This window comes from Gouania willdenowi, chromosome 3, assembly GCF_900634775.1.
Source record: "Gouania willdenowi chromosome 3, fGouWil2.1, whole genome shotgun sequence".
Classification (NCBI taxonomy): Eukaryota; Metazoa; Chordata; class Actinopteri; order Blenniiformes; family Gobiesocidae; genus Gouania; species Gouania willdenowi.
Window position 1 is genome coordinate 43,602,609 of NC_041046.1, and position 18,594 is coordinate 43,621,202.

Sequence of the window (18,594 nt, forward strand, 5' to 3'; positions counted from 1 at the left end):
TTTGTTTTCACTTCTTTTTGCAAAAGGAGAAAAATCAAGAATCATTATGTTTGTACATGAGCAACTGCAACCTATGGTTTAATCATATCAGGTGAGCGACAAATTACACCAAAACAACACACAATTACTTAGAAAACACAGAAAAACAGTTCAATATACAAAAAAACAGCCAAAATATGAAAAAAATACTAAAAAAAATTATAAAATAGAGAAAATGATAAACAATGACAAAAATATCAGAAAATATACAAATGAAAATAAGCCCAGAAATACAAAACATTACTCGAAAACAAGCAAAATTACTCCTGAAACACAAACTATGTCCAAAAATACACAAAATGACTCTTAAAACACACAAAATGACTCCAGAAATACAGAAATTACTCTTAAAACACAAAATCTGTCCATAAACATGCAACATGACTCCAAAAACACACACAAACCCTTTGTTGTTTCCTGTTAATGCTCTAAATGAATGAATGTTGATCATGTGACCCTCAGATCAGACACAATCACATTTTTGATAAAATGCATGGAATAGCAATACATTTAATAATAGACTAAATCTGTCCAAAGACTAAAATAGAAATGTGCTGAACATTGATTCTATGAAACCTAGATGTGTAATTGTGTGTGTGCATTTTTTTGTTCTTTGGCAGCACAATCCAAGCGTCCCCTGAAGACATCCAGTTATTCTCAGACCAAAGCCTTGGACTGGGAGCATGTGTTAGTGATTTTTAAACGTATCTATCAGATATAAATCTTCTTTCTCCTGAAAGCGATGAGATCTCCACGGCTAAATATGTAATTATTGTTCTGATCCCAAAGCCTCCCCCTCGTTCTATTTCCAGCCTGAGCAGCAGATCTAATTTAATGAGCCTAAAGTAGGGCAGAGCACGATGAGAACCAGGATTCTTCTTCTACTTCTATTCAGAGTCCACACCACCATCATAACGTCCACACCAACATCATAACGTCAACACCCTCATCATAACGTCAACACCACCATCATAACGTCAACACCCTCATCATAACGTCAACACCACCATCATAACGTCCACACCACCATCATAACGTCAACACCATCATCATAACGTCAACACCATCATCATAACGTCAACACCCTCATCATAACGTCAACACCACCATCATAACGTCCACACCACCATCATACTGTCCACACCCTCATCATAACGTCAACACCATCATCATAACGTCCACACCACCATCATAACGTCAACACCACCATCATAACGTCAACACCATCATCATAACGTCAACACCACCATCATAACGTCAACACCACCATCATAACGTCAACACCACCATCATAACGTCAACACCACCATCATAACGTCAACACCACCATCATAACGTCAACACCACCATCATAATGTCCACACCATCATCATAACGTCAACACCACCATCATAACGTCAACACCATCATTATAACGTCCACACCATCATCATAACGTCAACACCACCATCATAATGTCCACACCATCATCATAACGTCAACACCACCATCATACTGTCCACACCCTCATCATAACGTCAACACCATCATCATAACGTCCACATCATCATAACGTCAACACCACCATCATAACGTCAAACCATCATCATAACGTCAACCCATCATCATAACGTCAACCACCCACCATCATAACGTCAACACCACCATCATAACGTCCACACCATCATCATAACGTCAACACCACCATCATAACGTCAACACCACCATCATAATGTCCACACCATCATCATAACGTCCACACCACCATCATAACGTCAACACCATCATTATAACATCAACACCACCATCATAACGTCCACACCATCATCATAACGTCAACACCACCATCATAACGTCCACACCATCATCATAACGTCAACACCACCATCATAACGTCAACACCATCATTATAACGTCAACACCATCATCATAACGTGACAGTTAGATGATGGAGATATGATGTCCTGCTTTAATACAGAGAGATGTTTACAGTGAAACAGAATTATTAACTTCCATAATACACAGTTTTAAATATAAATAGTTTAAAGTGACCTGAGCTGAGTCTCATTAAAATATGTGTGGGAACAGTTTGTGTTCCATCCTCATCTGCATATGACAGCATGTTTCACTCTGTAGTGGATCAAACTGTGACTTTATGTTGGACATAGTATGAATATATAATCATGATGCATGAGTCCGTGTGGCTTCAAATGTAACTAAGTCCATATTTCTAGCGCAATATAATGTTTCACCTGCTGGGGGCGCTGCACTTATTCCAGGGTTAGAAGAACGTAAGAGGAAAAGGACTTATGCACACCTGAGACTGCGCGTAAAGCCAGATTTGAATGGGAACGCCCACATTTCAGGGCTGCTCCACCCACAGTGCGTAACTGGGATGAAGGCGTGTAGTGACTGACTTAAGTACAGGGTGAGAATAGCACACAGCCAGAAACAGCGCCGCTGTACGGCTTTTTGGACTTACGCACATGGGAGAATAGAACCTATTGTGAATACAGGTCTTCCCTAGTTGTTTTTACTTCTCACGATTTTTATCGTTACATTGATAAATACCAGAAGTTTTCAGAATAACTTATATCGCTCATCCCTAGTATCGATATTATCGGTGGACCAATGCTATCGATACGTAGCGATAATAGCAGAATTACTTCACATTCATCCCAATTTTCGGACAAGAGGCTAAATGTGGTACTGAGACACAGACATGAATCAACCTAGATATTAACCTGGATCTGGATCTTAACCTACTGTAGATCTCACATCCTCATCATGCAGCCTTTCATTGCAGCGACCGATTCTTATCGCTCGCCATCTTTTCCTCACACATTTCTCAACATCTGCATAAAGTGAAAACCTGGTGTTGTAGCTGCTGCTAATCATCATTACAATCTCCCTATTTCTATTATAGAGAGAGCGTGATATTATCTACCTCTATTATAGAGAGAGTTTTATATTCCCTCTCATCCAAACAGCTGTGCTTTATCACGCTGCAGAGATCTGCTCAGTGTTTTGAAGCCATCTGGATGCACTGGTGCTTCCTCCCACTGCAGGTTTGGATGTATTTACAGCTCAGAGTCTGATTCACACAAAGCTCAGTGATAAGGACTCAGACGCTAGTGTGATTACAACCTGACTGAGGACCGGTGTCACCGACACTAACACCAGGGAAACCACACTGATGTCACACCAACATTTACATTTAGGTTTAAATGTGCAAAAGATAACAATACAAACAAATGCCAACACTGAAAAATACAATTTTTTGAGTCCCAAAAAACTACAAAAAAACACAAAAATATACAAAATGATTCCCAAAAACATAAAATGACAACAGAAATACACAACATGAGTGCAAAAACATGCAAACTGATAACAACAACTAACAAAATGATGCCAAAAATAAAATAAATACACACAGTGACTCCAAAAAAACCCAAAACAATACAAAAACATACACAAAAGGACAAAAGAAATGGACTCTAAATACACAGAAACAATAAGAACACAGGAAATGACTACAAATACACACAAAACGATCAAAAACACTAAACAAAAACACATAAAACGATATCAAAAACACACATACTGTAACAATGAAAAACACACAAAAAGCTTAATGAAGACACAAAATGACAAAAAACATACAAAGCAACAACATAACAATAAAACACACAAAAGACTCCCAAAACACAAAAACATGCACTGTGACAAAAATACAATCATGATTTCAAAAATACACAAAATGATAAAATACACATTTAGACTCTAATCACATCATAAACAATAACAAAATACAAAATAATTTAAAACACACAAAAAAACAAAAAAATTAAAACCATAAGAAAAACACAGAAAATTATAAAGAAAATTATAAAGAAAAGCAAATATTACTTTACAAACACAAAAAACAACAAAAAGAAAAGACAAAATAATACAAAATAACAAAAAAACCAGCAGAATTATAAAAAAGCTCCTTAATAAAAATCTATTTTTGCAACAACAAACTTTAATTTTACCTTAAAAACAGAAATAGAAGCTGATCTACTTTAAGAGTCGTCACGTATCTTTATTCAGTTCTTCTTCAATCTGAGCCTTTAGTCTGTGTTTTAAGTCTGTGTGACTCTCTGCGTTATTCACGGGTTAAACCATTTTATGCTTGTTTCAGGGGTGTCAAACTATGTCCACAGAGAAAAAGTCAAATGAGGATCATTTTACGTGAAGATAAAACCACAAAGAGATTTTAAACAATTATTCATTCAATCTGCAAAGATTTTGAAAATAATAGCCAGCATCCACAAAGTGAATAATCAACGTTAGGACAAAAGCTGAGTGATGAGAAATGAGACGTAATGAAGGGTTTGTTCTTTGGTTTCAATAATCCATCAGAAGAAACGTTGTTATTGTTTCTTTGTTTCATTTCTTTTTACTTCACACACATTCATAAATGATCCATTCATTACAATGAAATACCAGAAAACATTGCACTTATCATGACATTTAAAGGACTTTTTTTATTATTGGTGTTAGAATGAAGTGGTTGATTATTAAATCACACCTCCAACCTTGGCCTGGTACTGTATGTTTACCACATGGTTTTTGGTGTTTCCCGTGTTCTCATGTGAATGGAGATCATTTAGAAAACATTGCCGTGTGAATGTGGAACTTTGAAGTGTAACCATTCCATCTTCTGTAAATCAGATGAAGCTCATACATATATCTTAATTAATTAATAACAGTAGTTGACTTTAATAATAACCCTATTTGTTTTTTTTTTATTTTGTTTTTATCTTTGTTTACTGTAATTTTTTTAATTCATTTTGTTGTCATTTTGTATATTTTTTTCTATTTTCCATTTCTTTTTCTGTTTATGTTTTTTGATTTATTTGTGTGTGTTATTACTGTTCTTTATTTTTGTATTTCTGTGTGTTTTTATTGTCATTTTGTGTATTTTTGTTGTCATTTTGCATAATTTTCTTTTATTTTCTATGTATTTTTGTTGTTTGTTGATGTTTTTGGAGTCATTTCTGTGTTTTTGGTCATTTCGTTTTCTCTCTCTCATTATTTTCTACGTTGTTGTTGTTTAACTCTGTTTATTTGGAGACTTCCACTTTGTAAAATGACTTTTAATAAAAACTTTTTTAGCCTGTGGCCTGTTATTTCTTTAACACTGATGATGGTGGACATGCTTCACGTGCGCTCCACGTGCACGTGCTCCTGACACTTCCATCCACACTCGCCCACTCTCTGCACTGCTGTCCACACAGAGGCGGAGGAAAAGTGCTCGCAGGCGCTAAAAATATTTTCCTCCGACTAAATCTTTGCAGAGACGCAGTGTGAAGTTAATCAGGGACAAAAAAACAAGCTGGTGTCAACAAAACTAACGAGAAGAGCAGCGGGAGTGAAGAACGCTGTAATTAAACGTCACCTTTCAGAAAAAACACGTTGAATGATAAACTGTGGAGATAAATCATCGTTTGAGACGAATAGAGAAAGATTTAATAAAGATATATAATAGTGGAAAATCAGAGGAAACACTACATTAATATGATTATATCTGATCTGAGGGTCACATGACCAACATTACCAACCAATCAGAGCGCAGAACACAGGAAACTACAAAGAGTTTGTGTCTATCTATCCATCAATCATCCATCTATACATCCATCCATCCATCTATACATCCATCCATCTATCCATCATTCATCCATCTATCCATCCATTTATCCAACCATCCATCCATTCATCTATCCAACCATGTCTTCATCTATTTATCCATTCAACCATCCATCTATCCATCATCCATTCATCCATCCATCCATTCATCCATCCATCCATCCATCCATCCATCCATTCATCCATCCATTCATCCATCCATCTATCCAACCATGTCTTCATCTATTTATCCATTCAACCATCCATCTATCCATCCATCCAACTAACCATCTGTCCACCCATCCATCCATCCATTTATCCAACCATCTGTTCATCCATCATACATCCAACCATCTATTCATCCATCCAACCATCTATCCATCCATCCAACCAACCATCTATCCACTCATCCATCCAGCCATCTATCGATCCATTCATCCAACCATCTAGCTATCCATTTATCCAACCAACCATCCAACCATCTTTCCAACCATCCATCCAACCATCTAAAATCTAATTTTCTTGGAACGCTACAGGAAATCATTCCTGCCTGTGTCTCTACAATGCCTCTCTGTAACAGCTTCAATCATTGCATAAATATCTGTATTATATTTGTATTATTATTGATTTTATTTTATTTTTTACTACTGTAATATGTGCACTTGTATTACAGTATTTTACGTAATTATGTATGTTTTTCTTTCTCTTTCTTTGTTTAGTATTTATTATTTTTATTTGTAATATTTATTGAGCATCTGTAACGTAAGTACTGTAGTTTCTACCTGGAATAAATAAAGTACTTCTGATTCTGATCGTTTATTTCTGTCCTTATTGTGTTTTTCAGTTTTGTTGTTTTTCCAACATTCTGTGCAGTGACCATTTCATATTCCATACAAACATGTTTCTAGGTGACACAGACGATGTTTTGGTTAGCTTAGCATGTAGCAGCGTTGGCTGAGCGGAGTCAAAGAGTAAAGGGGCGGGGCTATGTTATGGATCAAAGTGTCTCCTCGGGCTGATAGAAAATGAATGAATATGTAAAGATCAGCAGATACAGTTTGATTTCAGGGCTTTATGTTTCAGACAACGTGCTAACAAAGCTAACTGTTGGAGAAACATGTGAAATATAAACATTAGTGATGGCTCCGCCTCTCCTCTATGTGTGTGTGTTACTTTACATCTGACAGCTTTTCTCCTCAAATGCCAAGAAGCTGATAATCACTTTCCAAGCCATCAGCATCCTTTGTGTGCGTATAAATAACTTAAAAAGCTGCTGTTAATTACTGAGAATCTCAGGATAAAAAGTGTGAACACGAGCTCAGGCTGTGGAAACGTTACAAAGGATGTCGCTCATCATCAGCCAACGTTTGAGACGTTAAAGGAGATTTAAAATCCGTTAGAGAGGCTAAACGGCGTTAACAATAATAATAATGCACATTATCTTTACAAGGGAATTAGAGATAAAAAGACAGTTTTAGTCCTGCAACCTCTAACAGAAATCAAAGCTGAAAGTCTGAATTAGAGAAACCTGCAGCTGTTATTGAACAGAGAGCTTCGTCACATCTCCTCCTCCTCACCTTGAGAAAATCAACAACTTCACTCATTTTTTTCCTTCTCTGTAACAACCTTCAGATGTGACCAATGTTCAGTGAACTATTCATGTTCACAACATCAATACAAACACGTGCACACATTCACTCACTGAACAATGTCTATGATCTCACCCAGAACTAAGTTCTCCTCCAGGGTTTTAAAGAAGAATAAAAAACCTCTGATCCTGACTCAACTGACCCTTAGCAAAAAGAAGTGTACCTAAAGTTCATAATACTAAGTGTACTTAAGTATAGTTGAAGTATATTTTGCTCAGTTCACTTTTAGGTACCAAGTACACTTACCCAATATACTAGCAGTATACTTCAAAATGTACTATTTCAATACTTCTTGGGACTAAATTGGCTCAATTTTAGTTTACCAAAAGCTTTATTTCATACCGCAAGTAAACTTACAGGTATACTGTACTAATACTATACAGGGTTCTCATCACAGCATAGGGGGCGTGGCACACGGCGCGTGGAAAATTTTGAAATGTATAACTTTTTGAGGGCCAAACCTAGTGAAGTAAAGCTAAAGTTTATTACGGCCTTACTTTTAGTGGTGTTCCATCTAATCAACAAATATTACAATATTAAAGATTATCACAATGTTTTTCTTTTCCTCACTTTATGGCTATTTAATACTTTTAATCAAAGTATATGTGTCTGTATCCATTCATTAAAGTAACCAAACAAATGTATCACTATTATCTTTATTTATATTAAATCACCAAATCCAACAGTAATCATATTACAAAAAAATACTTATATATAAATAACTAAAATATTAGCTTGTTCAGCTAATTCAATATGATCCAACACATTCAGTAAAAATAAAGACTTCCAAACAAAACTTCATAATGAGCAGCATAAATCCCACAAGACAGTAAACATGTTGCTGTGCAGAATCAAAGCAACTTTAAAAACATAAAACCAACAACATCAGCTCTCATAACACTTGTGGAATTTGGGTTTTTAAATAAAAGGTGTATGGATAAAAAAAACAATGAATTATTAATGCCAGGGTCTGTAAGTGCTGAGACAAATGGTTATATAAGCAGAGGATGCACACGGGCAGCATCGAGGGCAGCTTAAGGGCTACCGGGGTCCTCAGGTAAAGACGGGAGCGTCCTAGCCAATCGCCTGTATTAAATAGACGGTGTGGCTGATGAATGTGTTACTGGGTTATGCAGATTAAAAAGAGAGTAAAACAACCCTTGCACACCTGAGACCCTTTAGTGTCCAAGTGTGCAACAAATATTATGACAGTAAAAAAAAAAACAACAGGAAATCCCCTCTACGTTGCTGGAAACTGACCGTAGGGGGCGCCATTGCTCTGTAGGGGAGCGACATTACAACGTCCGGAGCCCCTACGCTCAACAGCGCTGGCGAGAACACTTTTATACTAGAATCTAACCCACTTTCATTTAAATCAGCACTGTTATAATACATACTGTAATATACTTTTAACTTTATTTCACTTAGATTTGTTCACTTAACTATCCTACCAATAAACCTGTGTTTTGTTTGAACATACTTAAAGGTAATTTAAATACTAAAAAAATAAAGTCTGAATGCAAGTAGGAAGTAAATATACTTGTACTTTAATGTATACATTTCAGTGTACTGCAATTAAATTGATGTTCTTTTATGTGTATCTCTAATAAGTAGATAAAATGTAAACTTGAAAGTTAAAATAAGCATACTGTACTCTAAGCTCACTTAAATAGATTCTTTTTCATAAGAAAAACTAAGCTGAGCGTCAGTCTTTGTTCTGGAAACGAATTAAGCTAAATAATTTAAATAACATTGCAATATCACACTGCCACCTATTGGCCTGGAGTGTAAAGTACTTGGTGTTTTTCGCGATCTTGTGTGAACGAATATCGTTTTGAAAACGTTGCTGTGTGAATGTGGAACTTTTTGGTCACATGCACGTTTTGGAAACAAGTCACATTTCCTGGTATTTTTCCTGTAAAACGGGGCTAAGGGTCAAATTTAGCGCAACGTAATCTGGCACAATTTCAATTTAACCGTCCCGGCTTCCGTAAATCATCTGAAGATCAGAAATGTAAAAATAGTAACAGTAGCTGACTATAATAACATTTGGTTTTATTGTTGTTTTCTGTATATTTTTCAAATTAATTTTGTATATTTATACTTATATTTGTGTTTATTGTTAAGTTTTTAATCATAGTTTCATTTATTTTTTGGTCACACACATTTACCTTGTGATTAATACAGAATTAACTGCATTGTTATACCTGCAATGTAAAAATACAAAAAGTTGAACTTTAATCCAAGTTTCATTAGTTTGATTAATTCTGTTTTATTCATTAAAGTTCAATCAGAAATATATGGATTATAATAAATAGAAGGATGTATTTTTTCTGTGTAAACAGGAAACACTTCCTGACCTCAGGCTGTTTGCAGGTTTCCAGTTGGGAATCAGCAGATTTGAAACCTTCTGCTGAAATTCAGGCGTTCCCTCCAGCAACGTATTAATCCCACGCAACGCAGCCTGCAGCTCATTACATCTCTGTCAGCAGCACAATACCTCTCTAATTAGGCCACTAATTAAACCATGACGGACTCACGTCTTTAAGCAAAGGCAGTTTAACACGTGTCACCAAAACAAATCTTCTGACTGAATATAGCGAGTGTATTTTTTGCTCCTGGAAACTTTAGAACACTAAGTTTCACACCGATGTCGTCTTTAGGAGCAGAAAATACATCCTGGGAGAGAATTACCAACACAGCGTCAGTGGAATAGATTCATCAGGACACGTTCAGCCTCATCCCTCATAGCTGACATCATTTCACTGCCACTTTCCCACAGGAGAGCCATCAGCGCGGTCTCACTTCACTGCACCTACAATCAAAGTCTTAATAATGCAGCGCTGAAACGCAATTACATCACATCCACTGGGTCGCAGCTGACGGCTCGGGACGGCGCATATCAAGGAACTGTAGCTACTGCTGTAGTTTATTTAGTTTATCTCCTGAGGATTGTGATAGGACAGAATCCTCAAGAGAGAAGCCCAGACATGTTTCTGTATCAGCTCCTCTGGAGAATCACAAATTAATAATAAAAAAAAACACACAACACATGACACAAAAACCCAAAATCAGACAAAAAGCCACGAGCTGATACATGATAAACTAGCTTCTGATGCTAACATTTGAGGTATTTAGCATTACACAACAAATTAACATGTTTTAGTGTTGTTTCGTATTGTTTTTGGTTTTTGGAGTAACTTTGTTGTTTATTTATGCGTCGTAAAATGTGCTGTTATTTTGTGTGTTTTTGTTGTTATTTGTGTACTTTTCTGTCATTTTGTGTTTTTTTTGGGGAAATATTTTGTCAATTTATTTTGGGTCATTTTGTGTTTTTAGTCATTTTGTGTGTTTTTGTTATTTGTGTACTTTTCTGTCATTTTGTGGGGGTTTTGGGAATTCTTTTTTCAACTTTTGTCATTTTGTGTGTTTTTTTTGTGTCATTTTGTTGTAATTTTTTGTGTTTGGGGTCATTTTTAATTTTTTTTTGTGTCTTTATTTTAAATGTCATTTTGTGTGTTTTGGTTAATTGTGTACTTTTCTGTCATTTTGTGGGTTTTTTTTTTGGGAAGTTACTTTGTCAATTTATTTTACGTCATTTTGTTTGTTTTTGGTGTCATTTTGCTGTTTATTAAATTTTCATGTCATTTTGCATTGTTGTTGTTATTTTGTGTATTTTTAGTGTCATTTGTGTACTTTTCTGTCATTTTGTACATTTTTGGGAGTTATCTTGAGTTTTTGTTCTTGTTAATTTATGTGTTTGGAGTCATTTTTTTCAAGGTTTTTGTGTATCTGTATTTAAAAAAGTCAGTCAATTTGTGTTTTTGTTGTCATTGATGTTTTTGTGTACGTGTACTTTTAAAATTGTCAGTCATTTTGTGTCTTTTTGTCGTTAATTTGATTGTTTTGTTGTTTGTTGTGCTTCTAAAGTCCTTTTTGTCATGATTTTGTGAGCAGCCCATTCCAGCAGCTCCTCCAGGGGATCCCAAGACGTTCCCACGCTAGCACAGACGTATGGTTTCTCCAACAACAGCTCTGCTCTGAGCTCCTCCCTCTATCTCTGGCTCATTCCTGGGACAGTGCCCCCCACGTTACATCAAAAAATATGTGGTAACAAATAAATGTGCATCCGGCGTGACTAACCACGGGCTAACAAGCTAGCTTAGCGTGCTTTGGGCTCATGCCGCACTGATGTTTTATCATCTTTAATCACTTTCTCATGCTGCTAACGTGTAAAAACCAGTTAAAACAATCTATACAAATAGCAGATAAACATATAACAATGTAGCTTAATGTGAGTAAATCTAGCGCTTAATGTAGCATCCATCAATCGTTCTCTCTGACACGCTGAAGGATCAACTCACACATAGTCTGAGGAAGAAATATGATCAAAGACACACTTACACAATAAAAGTGTCCCAGCGGTACCTTTACCTGCATAGAATAAACCTAATAGAACCTTTACCTGCATAGAATAAACCTAATAGAACCTTTACCTGCATAGAATAAACCTAATAGAACCTTTACCTGCATAGAATAAACCTAATAGAACCTTTACCTGTATAGAATAAACCTAATAGAACCTTTACCTGCATAGAAAAAACCTAATAGAACCTTAACCTGCATAGAAAAAACCTAATAGAACCTTTACCTGTATAGAATAAACCTAATAGAACCTTTACCTGCATAGAAAAAACCTAATAGAACCTTAACCTGCATAGAAAAAACCTAATAGAACCTTTACCTGTATAGAATAAACCTAATAGAACCATTACCTGCATAGAATAAACCTAATAGAACCTTTACCTGTATTGAATAAACTTTATAGAACCTTTACCTGTATAGAATAAACCTAATAGAACCTTTACCTGTATAGAATAAACCTAATAGAACCATTACCTGTATAGAATAAACCTAATAGAACCTTTACCTGTATAGAATAAACCTAATAGAACCATTACCTGCATAGAATAAACCTAATAGAACCTTTACCTGTATTGAATAAACTTTATAGAACCTTTACCTGTATAGAATAAACCTAATAGAACCTTTACCTGTATAGAATAAACCTAATAGAACCATTACCTGCATAGAATAAACCTAATAGAACCTTTACCTGTATTGAATAAACTTTATAGAACCTTTACCTGTATAGAATAAACCTAATAGAACCTTTACCTGCATAGAATAAACCTAATAGAACCTTTACCTGTATAGAATAAACCTTATAGAACCTTTACCTGTAAAGAATAAACCTAATAGAACCTTTACCTGTATAGAATAAACCTTATAGAACCTTTACCTGTAAAGAATAAACCTAATAGAACCTTTACCTGTATAGAATAAATCTAATAGAACCTTTACCTGTATAGAATAAACCTTATAGAACCTTTACCTGTATAGAATAAACCTAATAGAACCTTTACCTGTATAGAATAAACCTAATAGAACCTTTACCTGTATAGAATAAACCTAATAGAACCTTTACCTGTATAGAATAAACCTAATAGAACCTTTACCTGCATAGAATAAACCTAATAGAACCTTTACCTGTATAGAATAAACCTTATAGAACCTTTACCTGTAAAGAATAAACCTAATAGAACCTTTACCTGTATAGAATAAACCTTATAGAACCTTTACCTGTATAGAATAAACCTAATAGAACCTTTACCTGTATAGAATAAACCTAATAGAACCTTTACCTGTATAGAATAAACCTAATAGAACCTTTACCTGTATAGAATAAACCTAATAGAACCTTTACCTGTATAGAATAAACCTAATAGAACCTTTACCTGTATAGAATAAACCTAATAGAACCTTTACCTGTATAGAATAAGCTTTATAGAACCTTTACCTGTATAGAATAAACCTAATAGAACCTTTACCTGTATAGAATAAACCTAATAGAACCTTTACCTGTATAGAATAAACCTTATAGAACCTATACCTGTATAGAATAAACCTAATAGAACCATTACCTGCATAGAATAAACCTAATAGAACCTTTACCTGTATAGAATAAACCTAATAGAACAGAATAGAGACGAGTCAGTAAACAAGTTATTCACTATTTACATTTGGATCAAACACTTCAACTTCTCCTGTTCACACTGAGTTTATTATTGATACAATTATTACTAATACGTTTCACTGTGGAAAAACTCTACAAATTTACTGTACGTCCCTGCAAGCTGCTTCTATAACGGCAACATAATAATAATATGTAATAATAATAATAAAGAGATGCAAAAGTCATAATCATAGGTTTTTACATCATCCATAATTAGATAATCTTATGTAATTTAGAGACAAGCAGAGAAGACAATTTTTCGGGTCCTTTTTATTGTACCTTTGTTGTACTTTGGTGTGTTTTTGGAGTTATTTTGTGTAATTCAGCGCAAAATAACGCAGTAAATAATGCAGTAAAAGCAGCAAGTAATGAATGCAGGAATTAATGAGTGTTAATACTTAAATCAATGACATTATAAACATTCATACAGGTGGAATATATTTATGTTTTATAATATCTGCAGGAGTGAGGTGCTTTGCATAACCCCAGAATACATGAATTCATTAATCAATTCATTTATTTATTTATTGGTCTGAAAGTGCCCGATGCACGCAGACTTTATCAGCTGACTTATTTCACTTATTTTATCAGTCCATCAGATACAAATCTCTATGTTTCCTATAGGATGTCATGGTAAATGAAAGGATAAATATTCGCTCTCCTGTCAGTGTCACATCAGATCCACACAGACGTGTTCACAATCATCCTCCTTTGATTGGACAGCTCGTTTTCTAAGAGAACTGATTGGTCAGGACTTAGTACTTGCTCATATCCTAACCAAACCAAAACCTGGTCCCGACCAGGTCAGTCGTTCAGCCTAAGTTACCATGGTGTTCAGCTCCGTAAGACGTTAGCCAGCTTTGTAGGACTGCTTCATAGTACAGGCCCTTGGAGTATTTTTATCTAGTTTTTGAAAAAAATCATGTCCATTTACTTTGAGGGCGTATGTGTGTGTAATTCACAGTATACAGTCCATGATGTACACGCACACACACACACACACACACACACTTTCATCATAATATGTTTGTTTGATGCACATGAAGCCTGATGAGCATAAGGAGAGTCTGAGCTGTACCTTAAGGAAATAAGACACACACACACACACGCACACACACACACACACACACGCACACATACACACACACACACACACACACACACACACACACACACACACACACACACACACACACACACACACACACACACACACACACACACACACACACACACACACACACACACACACACACACTCCATCCTGACCTACTTTGGCCCCTAAAAGCCTGACAGCAGTATAAAGCTCTCCTCTATGTTTCCTGGGTCACTCACAGTCAAAGCGATGATGTTAAAGTAGCAAAAATCGTGAACCTAACGGAGTGAAGAGCGTACGCTGCGTGAGAGGCTCTCGTGGAGCAGCTAGTTCCTGATTTAAAAGCCTAGCAATCAGATTTTTGAGGCGCTCTAATCTCTCATGCCTCCTTAACAGCTCGTTTCATTTTCCCTCCATTTGCTTCATCTTTTATTGCGAGCACTCACACGTCCACACTTCAGGGAATGAAACAGTAAGAGCTGCAATTAGACAACGCCACATTTCACCAGCTTCACCACCACTCTACCGCTCTATGTCTATGAGACAGTTACACGTCACGTCAACAAGCTTCTACATCAACGTCTTCCTCTGAGTTAACATGACAACACACAAACTTTACTCAGAGTCAGAGCAGAATTATTAAATTATTATCATTATTAATATCTCCACCTTTAAACCCAAATAAACACACAAAACAGCCCAGTGGAGTACATCTGCTGAGTCATGATTAAAATGCTGTTGCTGAGACATTGTTTAAGTATTTGCATTGAGTCGTGGTTTAAGTATTTTACTGAGTCATGGTTATGTATTGTTACATAGTCATTGTTACGTACTGTTGCAGGGTCGTGGTTGAGTGTTGTTGCTGAGTCATGGTTTAAGTATTGTTGCCAAGTCATGTTAATTTATTGTTGCATAGTCATTGTTACGTATTAATGCCGAGTCATGTTTATGTATTGTTGCAGTTATTGTGACGTATTGTTGCCGAGTCATGGTTATGTATTGTTGGGCAGTTATTGTTACGTATTTTTGCAGGCTCATGGTTGCGTAATGTTGCTGAGTCATTATTACGTAATGTTGCTGAGTCGTGGTCATGTGTATAACAGTAATATTTACTGTTAATTTTATTTTTATTACATATTTTCTTGTATTTTCTCATGCTGAGTCATGTGGTTCTCTCGTATTCACTAATGACTTATTAGACACATTTATGACAGACTTTACATTATTTAACACTTTATAAACAGTGTATATTTGTAGAGCTTGTGATTGGATGATTTTTCATGCTGACTTACGTTGTTCCTTCCTCTGTGGTAAACGTTAAAATATCAGTTATTAATCTAACAGAACGTGTAACTGTGTCACGTCTTGATGGTCTTTATGAAGATAAACTCTCTGTTCCAGTTTCCAAGGTATTTACACAAGTTCTTTGTTTTTTTTCCAGAACATCTTCATCTATCCATCTCTCTTCTGAGTTGTTTCTGGGTTTGTTTCCGCTTTCGGCACTAATTTAATTTAATTTAATTTAATTTAATTTAATTTAATTTAATTTAATTTAATCTAATTTAATTTAATTTAATTTAATTTAATTTAATTTAATCTCACGAGAACTGCCACTCAGGCCATGTCAGGTGGCAGTTCTCACGAGGCTAATGACAGCATTCAGTTTAATATTTTATTTATTATTACATTAAAATACGGGATATTTACGAGAAAATGCTAATACAGGACGATGGTGGGAAAGAGGGGTAAAATACTTGACAGGTATGCTCAGATCTGTCAGCGTTTGAGCGTTTGTCGGCCATGTTTGTAGTTTTTACACGTCAGCTCTGGTCAGGTGAACCTCACTAACAGGCTCAGGCTGCCTTCATTCATTCACACATAGTTCATCCTCCATCAGCCTTTTAAACCTCTGGGACGATGGTTGAAGAGAAGACGTGTCAGAACAGGTCAGCAAACCAAGTGTTTGACACCAGCAGCAGAACCAGAACTCACAGTCCTGAACAGACTATAAATAAGGAACAGAGAGGGAGGGATCAATACAGGACTCATCTCAGGAGGATCTGACTCGCTTTCTTCTTTATCTGCAGCCACTATCACATGCACACGCACACACACTGCACACACACGCACTGTCGCCTGCAGGTCTGCTCTCATTAAATCGACTGTGAGGAAGAGGAGATGCATTTGGTGCAGCGGTGCCGTTTGTTAGTCATGCAGTCTCACACACACACACACACACACACACACACACACACACACACACACACACAGTGTTGTGTAGTGATGCACGTGTGTAAACTACAGTTTAATATAATGATATAATCTGTAACTGAAACGATTCCCAAAGGAGGAAAAACAACTTCCAGTTTCCTTTTCCCTCAGCGGGAATGACGATATCATCGTGAAATATGTAAAACAACACACTACACAATATTAAAACTGTATAAATGTAACAAAAAACATACAAAATAACACCACTAAAACACAAAGACACAATGATCCTCATCTTTAGTGTGTATTCCGTTTCTTTTTGGAGTCATTTTGTGTTTTTATCCTGTTTTGTCTCTTTCAGGGAGAATTTTTGGAGGTGTTTTGTGTATTTTTGTGACTGGAAAACACTAAATAGATGTAAAATGACAGGAATCACACAACCAAAAAAAATAACATCCAAAAATGAACAAAAAGAAGAATTAAATACACAAAAAGACTTCAGAAAAAACCTTAAAAAGACAAATTAAATACACAAAATCAATACAAAAAAAGAATTCATCAAATTACCTTAATAACAACAACAATAATAAAAAAAAAACAAACAAAACAGCTCAAAATGCAACAAGATGACACAAAAAACCACAAAATTACAGAAATGACAAAAAACAATCAAAAAAAGACACAAAATAACAGCCAAAATAAACAAAAAGAATAATTAAAACACTAAAGGTAAAAAAAAATTACAATAATTATGCAAAAAAAAAGATGTTTTACACTTTATGTGTGAAGAATATATTAACAATCTGCATCAAAGAAGAACTGCAGAAAAGATGATCTGAAGTTATTGAAAATCAATATTCTTCATTATTAGTTTGGAAATGACAGTAAAACCCAGAGGAAAAACTAATGGATTAGTGTCTGAGAAAAAAGTGAGTCAACAAAGTGACAAATCAACGCACTAATACTTTTTACAATGGACTGAAACTATAAACAGAGTCTGACCAATGACAGACATTTAGATCCTACGTTACCGTGGAGGAACAAACAAATATTTGTTAAAATATGAAGAATTAAAATCCATAATTCAGACTAATGTAACACTGTTTGTGCTAAAACGCAGGAATAAATGCAGGCAGAGAAATACAGACTGTGAATGCGTAAATTCATTAGTTTATACAATATTAATTCATCAGAAAATGATCAGCGCTCTGATCAATCAGTTTCATTTCATTACATCACCCACGTTTCATAAAAACTGAAGCAAAAAGCACAAAAAAAAGTAATTGCCTCAGAATCAAAGCATTAAACTTAATTATTTAACGCACGTAAATATGCAAAACGACAACAGAAATACCAAAATAACTCAAAAAACACACAACATTAACAAAAATACACAGAACGACAACAAAAATAGGCTAAACAACAACAGAAATGCCCAATGACTGCAAAAACAAACAATCTCCACTGAAAACACACAAAACAAGAATAAAAACAAACAAAATACCTCCAATAACACACAAAACAGATAAAACAAGAAAATTATACATAAATGAAAGAAAATATGAAACATAACCACAAAAATATACAAAGTCTTTGTTGTTTCCTGCGTTAATGGTCTGATTGGTCATTATTCTAAACGCTGACATGAATGTTGATCATGTGACCCTCAGATCAGATACAATCATAGTTGTCGGTCTTTAATCTGTGTGATCCTTCCTCTTTGTGTGTATAAAGGAGCAGGAGCAGAACTTTGATAGTGTGTAGAGACAGTTTAATGGATCATTGGTCGATTCCATGTGTGGGGGCGGGACATTGGTAGGGAGCAGTATATGTAATACAAGCTATAGGAAGCGTGCCATAAAAGTATTTTATAG

The 18,594-nt window shown here is 35.4% G+C and overlaps 1 protein-coding gene across 1 annotated transcript in view; it reads right to left on the reverse strand.

Moving 5' to 3' along the window:
• Positions 1-18,594, reverse strand: part of tspan4a (tetraspanin 4a) — a 110,142-nt gene that overhangs the window by 43,976 nt on the left and 47,572 nt on the right. The gene's annotated exons all lie outside the window — the stretch shown is intronic.